The 7,525-nt window shown below is 35.1% G+C and overlaps 1 pseudogene; it reads left to right on the top strand.

The window, feature by feature from the left end:
• Window positions 1-5,320: 5,320 nt before the first annotated feature.
• LOC143663687 (cytochrome b-c1 complex subunit 7 pseudogene) lies at window positions 5,321-5,515 on the top strand (annotated as a pseudogene).
• Window positions 5,516-7,525: the final 2,010 nt, after the last annotated feature.

Below are 7,525 nucleotides of genomic sequence, written 5' to 3'. Positions count from 1 at the left end.
CACACCTTATACAAAAGTTAACTCAAAATGGATCAAAGATCTAAACATTAAGTCTAAGACCATAAAACAGTTAGAGGAAAATGTAGGGAGATATCTTATGAATCTTACAACTGGAGGCGGTTTTATGAACCTTAAACCTAAAGCAAGAGCACTGAAGAAGGAAATAACTAAATGGGAGCTCCTCAAAGTTAAACACTTTTGTGCATCAAAGAACTTCATCAAGAAAGTAGAAAGACAGCCTACACAATGGGAGATAATATTTGGAAATGACATATCAGATAAACATCTAGTATCCAGAATTTATAAAGAGATTGTTCAACTCAACAACAAAAAGACAGCCAACCCAATTACAAAATGGGAAAAAGACTTGAACAGACACCTACCAGAAGAGGAAATACAGATGGCCAAGAGGCACATGAAGAGATGCTCAATGTCCCTGGCCATTAGAGAAATGCAAATCAAAACCACAATGAGATATCATCTCACACCCACCAGAATGGCCATTATCAACAAAACAGAACATGACAAGTGCTGGAGAGGATGCGGTGAAAGAGGCACACTTATCCACTGTTGGTGGGAATGTCAAATGGTGCAACCACTGTGGAAGGCAGTTTGGCGGTTCCTCAAAAAGCTGAATATAGAATTGCCATATGACCCAGAAATACCATTGCTAGGTATCTACTCAGAGAACTTAAGGGCAAAGACACAAACGGACATTTGCACACCAATGTTTATAGCAGTGTTATTTACAATTGCAAAGAGTTGGAAACAGCCAAAATGTCCATCAACAGAAGAATGGCTAAACAAACTGTGGTATATACATACGATGGAATATTATGTAGCTTTAAGACAAGATAAACTTATGAATCATGTAATAACATGGATGGACCTAGAGAATATTATGCTGAGTGAGTCCAGCCAAAAACTGAAGGACAAATACTGTATGGTCCCACGGATGTGAACGGACATTCGAGAATAAACTTGAAATATGTCATTGGTAACAGAGTCCAGCAGGAGTTAGAAACAGGGTAAGATAATGGGTAATTGAAGCTGAAGGGATACAGACTGTGCAACAAGACTGTATACAAAAACTCAAAAATGGACAGCACAATAATACCTAATTGTAAAGTAATCATGTTAAAACACTGAATGAAGCTGCATCTGAGCTATATGGTTTTTTTTTTTTTTACTATTATTACTACTTTTGTTTCTTTTCTCTATATTAACATTCTATATCTTTTTCTGTTGTGTTGCTAGTTCCTCTAAACTGATGCAGATGTACTAAGAAACGATGATCATGCATCTATGTGATGATGTTAAGAATTACTGATTGCATATGTATAATAGTATGATTTCTAAATGTTGTGTTAATTTCTTTTTTTTCCATTAATAAAAAAAATAGAAATAAAATTCTTTGTTTCACATGAAAAAAAACTAAGATAGACTAAAAATTTTAAAACTCTTTTGTAGGCAATCATTTTCAATTTGTGGTATTATTCATATTTTAAATTTAACATATGGCTAGAATAGGCTATGTATTCCTTTGCATGGCCTTGAATATTGTAAACTTTTTTTTTTGATTTTGTCAGCATTTTAGTTTGAAAGGCTTTTCTTTGTTGCATTTCTTTGGTATATTTGTGCTATATCTTCCATTGAAGCTCCAAATTTCCATGTTTTCAATGCTCAGATTTATCTTCTTCTTATTTACATCCCTGTTTTCTATGGCTGCTTTCATGTTTCTTTCAAGTTCATTTTTCAAGGAAAATGGTTTCTAGTTTATGACATTAGCATTTGGATAAAATTCATCAATACGTAGAAAAGGAATTCAGGTTCATCAAAATATGAAATCACAAAAGGAAATCAAAGGAGAGTATGCTCCTGTAAGAATCTGGAAAGAGGGTCCCATAGACCTGTTTGCAAGTCATGCAATCGATAGCATTTGTTTCTCATGTAGAAGATAGAGTATTTCTCTCCCAGGTCATCCGTGATTATGGGGTGAGGCTCTTTGATATATGGCTAGGGTATTTATTTCATTGAATATATTACAGTTCTAAAAGGGTTGGATTTTGTTGGGCTTTTTCCAATCTATTCCTAGTAAATCAGTATGCCCACAACATTTCTCTATATCTTTTGATTTTAAATAATATTGGTTAAATTAATTCACAAGTGGCTTCTAAAGACATTTTTAAGGTGCACTCAAGCAAATTTATAAATATAGCCTCTGCTTTGGTGGCATGCAGAAAGAACCAAACATCCACTACTGGCCAGGGAAGACTGGCCTTAAATTGAATGCTCAAAAGTGATTCAGATTTATGTGACACCTGACACTCGGAGTTAGAGCTCAGAAGTCATGAAAGTCAGCATTATCCCATTCAGCAACTATTTAAAAAAAGAAAGCTGAAAAAAGGGATCAGACTTTGTCTCAGAGATATGAACAAAGCTGATCTGGACAGGACTAAGGGAAATGAGAATACTGGGTAAAGGATGATATGGCCCATATTTTCAGATTTCAATCTCTGTGCAAGATTGAAGGGTAGATGTTTATTTGATGCAAAATTTATATTTGGGGTAGTACATTATCCAATTTAACTTGTATGGTCAGTTTACTTGAATACTATAATTACATGGAATCGTGAATAGGGCATGAGATCTTGTCAGTTTGTACAGGTTAGTGTGATGCCCAGATATATCCCAGAGAAATTTGGGCAGAGAAAAAAAAAGTATGTGCAAACTCCCCTTGGGGGACTGGGAAGGAGGAAATGGGGGACTTGGAAGGAGGAAATATTAAACTCCCCATCTGGGGATATCCTCACAAGCAATGGGGTCAACCGATTCAATAGGTTGAGCCCTCAGTATGGTGGCTTGTGCCTATGAATCTTATTCCTAGCAAAGGAGTGGCTAAGCTTACTGATAATTAAGAGTCACCCCCAGAAAGCCTCTTTTGTTGCTGAGATTTGGCCTCTCTCTCTAAGCCACCTGGGCAGATGAACTCACTGCCCTCCCCCTTACACGGGACATGACTCCCAGGGGTGTAAAACTCCCTGTCAACATGGGACCTGACTCCCAGGAATGAGCTGAGAATGAGCCAGAACCTGGAATGAGAAAGCCTTCTTGATCAAAAGGGGGAAGAGACAAATGAGACAAAATAAAGTCCAAGTGGCTGAGAGATTTCAAACAGAGTCAGGAGGTTATCCTGGAGATTGTTCTTATGCATTATATAGATACCACTTTTTAGTTTAGTGTAATAGAGAGACTGGAGGGAAGTACCTGAAACTGTTAAGCCATGGTCCAGTAGCCTTGATTCTTGAAGAAGACTGTATAACTATATAATTTTCACAATGTGACTGTGTGATTGTGAAAACCTTGTGTGTGATACTCCTTTTGGCTGTGGTATGGACATATGAGTAAACAAACAAACAAAAAAAGGTAATAAGTAAATAAATAATAGGGGAGATAAAGGGTAAAACCTGGATAGATTGAAATACTGTTGAGTCAATGAGAGGGAGGGGTAAGGGGCATGGGATGTATGAGTTATATATTTTTCTTCATATTTCTTTTTCTGGAGTGATACATGTGTTCTAAAAATTAGCATGGTGAAGAATATACAACTATGTGTTGATATTTTGAGTCATTGATTATATATTATGGCTGGACTGCATGTGTATGAACATTTCTCAGTAAAGATACTTTTAAGAAAAAGTGATTCAGAGTTTCTGAAGAAATTCTCTGTTTTTTTCATAAACTTTTTTGATCATAAACCCACCACTATATTATCTTTTATTGCACTTGTCCACAAGAAATGAATTTTTCTTCTCCTTGACCTAGTTTCTGGAAATGAAATTTATTTTGCTTTGTATCACTGCTCCACTGGAAAGCTTCTAGTGATGATCAGCACTGCTCAGGTAGTTGTGTTGATTAAATCAAATCAGAGCTTAGCTTGCCACTGTGGGCCCACGTCAATTCTGACACTATGGCATTAACTTATAATATTTTTTGTCAGTAAACTATAATTGGGGGATCCAGAAGTTGAAATTGTATAGATCCTTAAACTGCTTAAATGATCACATATCCACAGGTTTGCTCAGTTTTCACTCCTATTTAAAATAAAAGAACTAGGTGATCATCCAATCCCTGAACAAATAATTGTTGAGCCCTGTCCTGGGCAAGGTGGTAGTCTCAATGCATGCAAAGATAAAGAAAACCACAATCCCTGTCTTGGAGAAGGTTTCATCTAAAACTAGCCTCAAAATACCACTGAACAAAAAGGGAAAAGCAATGAAAACTATACCATAAACATATGCAGTACCTGAAGTTTCTTCATGAATGCTAGTAGTGGGAAATAAAGGGAGGGGGGAAAGAAGAAATAAAAATTGTTGAGAAACTGTCATATGCCAAGGACTACAGCATGCTTTTTTTGTTGTTTGTTTGTTGGCTTGAAACAATCAAAATATATTTTCCCATTTCTGGGGGCCAGATATCCAAACTCAAAGTGTTGTAAGGGCCACTGTGCCTCCAAATTCTCTAGGGGAGAATCCTTCCTAGCCTTTTATAATGTAGCCATTCCTTGGCTACATAACTCCAGTCTCTACCTCTGGCTTCACATGACTTCTTCTTCTACATGAGTTTCTTCTCCATGTGTGTTTTGCAAGTGATATCCTCATACGCAGTCTTGGGCATGTGTTTTAAATATGCTATTTGAATGAATACTTATGTCACCATTGCAAGACAGAGATTGTTCTCATTATATAAATAAACTAAAACTCAGAAGATTAAGTAATTTGCAAGATTACAGAACTAGTAAATAGTATATTGAGAATTTAAACTGAAGGCATGGTTGCAGTCATGGGAGAAGAAATTAGTTCATGCAATCATGTATGGAGACAGAGAAATAGTAGACATAAGGCACCAGAATATTTCCCTAAAACACAGTAATTGCCTCATTCTCTGTATCAAGTACCTAGATCATTGAATTGTAACTTCCTGTATATCTTTTTTTTTTTTACTAGATCACAAGTTTTTGAAAGCAAGAGGACAGTGTCTTGCACATCTTTGTATTTTTGCCTTGAATTCTACTCAGTAAATGTCCCTGAATCATAACATTTGAGTGAACAGTTGGGCATTTATCCTATGTTAAGCTCTTTCTTTGATATTTCAAAACAGTCATTTCAAAAAGTATGCCAGGTTCTGGGGTCAAAATGGCAAGCCAGCCACTGTTACAGCATCGGGCTGGTGGTGAGTGGTATTAGAAAATCTTGTTACAGTGTTACAGGGTTCAATAGACTGGGGCTAATGCAAGATAATACAATAACTGAGGCTGAAGATGTTGAAAGAAGTTATAAGGTTTCTTGAGAACCTTTATAATGACAGGATGTTTCACATTAAGAGAACACTGGGCCTGAGCATGAGAGAGCAGATCTTGCCTAAAGAGCAGAGGACAAAATATGAGGAGAATAAATTCTATCTTGAACCATATTTTGAAGAAGTTATTCAGGGAAGAAAAGAAAGAGGAGAATAGGCAAAGAAATGATCATGTGATTGAAATGATGCAACTGTCCCCAAAGTACTTTTATGAAGGTGGTGAAAATGTACAATTTAAGGACTATTTGAGCTAAAATGTATTACTCTAAACAAATACAATTTGTAATCATTGTTAGAGTTTTTGAATTCTAAACCTTATAAAAAATCTACTGAACTCACTTACCTGTTATAGCTCTTTCCAAATCTGTAAGCTATATTTAACTAGTGTTTAATTGCTTCCTGGGGCTCAGAAAGAACACTTTAATCAGTTCTCACTGACTGAATAACCTCAATTTACTAAAGCATATAAGGATATAATGTTATACCAAGTAATCATCTTTACATTGCCTTTGTATGTTATCAAGATGCTTGGATGCCAGCCTCAGGAAGACCTAACTTGCAGGTATGAAATTGAGCAAGAAGCAAGTGTCACCACGTGATTGCAACTGAAGTCAACAGAGTAGTCCAACAGATTGGCTTTTATGCTCCATAAATCTTCAGTAGAATGAAAAGAAAGAGAAAGGATTCATTCCCCAGTTTGCCAAGATTGGGAACCAGCCTCACTTCAGCTCTCTTTAACCACTGGCTTTCAAAATATTTATTTTGCATCCAAACCAATAATAAAAAAATGCTGTACACAACCCCAACATGGAGATGTATAAATAATGTATATGTACTCCTGTGCTAATGTGTTTATTAGGCATTAAAAATTAGATAAAATATAAGGACAAATTATAATTTTTTTCCATATTCCAGTGACTTGTTCATTATCATTATAAAAAAACTTCTTTTACTTCTTTCACTATAACCTGGCAGAGATTGAATATGAGTTAAGTTTTAAGGTTTTAGGTTGATTACATCAGACATAAGCTAAAACTTTTCAGTAATGTCTTTTCCACCCCTAAATTATCAAGTGCTTTCTTTGGTGGCAGTGAAAGAGTTGGAAGCACAGCAAGCAGGGAAGGAGTTGTGTGGGCGCCACAGTTGTCCACAGCAAGCCATGACTGTGTGGGGCAGAAATATCTGACTGGAACCTTACCTGTAAGAACAAAATAGACCAGGAAAAACAAGTTTTAAATTATATTTTAAATTCTGAGAGAACCAAAAGTATGTATATATATTTAGCAGCTGTGTATATATGTGTATGCATGGGGGTATAAATCTGCCCCCAAAGATGAGATATAATGTTCCACATTCATTATATTTAAGTTACAACATAATTGCAAAGAGGGTCTTTTAAAGTTTTTGTAAATATATTAGAAAACCTCTTTAAATTCTTTAAGGGCCTCTCTTCTAGTGGATACTCAGATTATTTTTTGAAACACCCATCCTGAAATTATTCTTGAATATTCTCTCTTGTCAGTTTTTGTATATATATATATTTTACAATAAAAATGCTAAAAAACTCACCATAATAAAAAAAGAAATGCCAGTTTCATGAATCAGTTCAATACTGAGGACACAATTATACTCTACTGTGGTACCATAATGCAAAGCTGAAATTCAATACAGTATCTCAAGCATATGCACAAAAGGAAGCAAAAGGTCTTGCTGAAACATGATGAAAATCTGGTGATTTGTTTATTAAATAATTTCATATTTATTGTATGGAACCATCAGTATGCTAAAAATTCACCCAAAGGTTTATTGATATTTTTAAATTCTTAATGTCAAAGTTTAAAATTTTTATTACACAATTGATATATCTTGTTCATTCTCAATTATTCCAGTATCCTTTGTAATACAAAGATAAGTAGATCCAAATTTTTAAGAAGATGATCTCAGAGTCAGTTTTAATGTGTAAAAATCAGGGAATTCAATTAGAGGACTCTGTAGTTCCCATTAGTCCTAGATTTTCATATTATTTCCATTAGTGATTTTTAATCTATTTACATATAAATGAAATTTTATTAAGCTATAACTATAGCTGGATCAAGAAATCAAAGATATTGGTCTGCCTTAAATGAGTTCACAATGCAGCGTTGGAAGTAGACAAGCTTAAAAGTAA

Source organism: Tamandua tetradactyla, chromosome 19 (assembly GCF_023851605.1).
Source record: "Tamandua tetradactyla isolate mTamTet1 chromosome 19, mTamTet1.pri, whole genome shotgun sequence".
NCBI classification, from domain to species: domain Eukaryota; kingdom Metazoa; phylum Chordata; class Mammalia; order Pilosa; family Myrmecophagidae; genus Tamandua; species Tamandua tetradactyla.
This window is presented reverse-complemented; position numbering and strand designations above follow the sequence as displayed.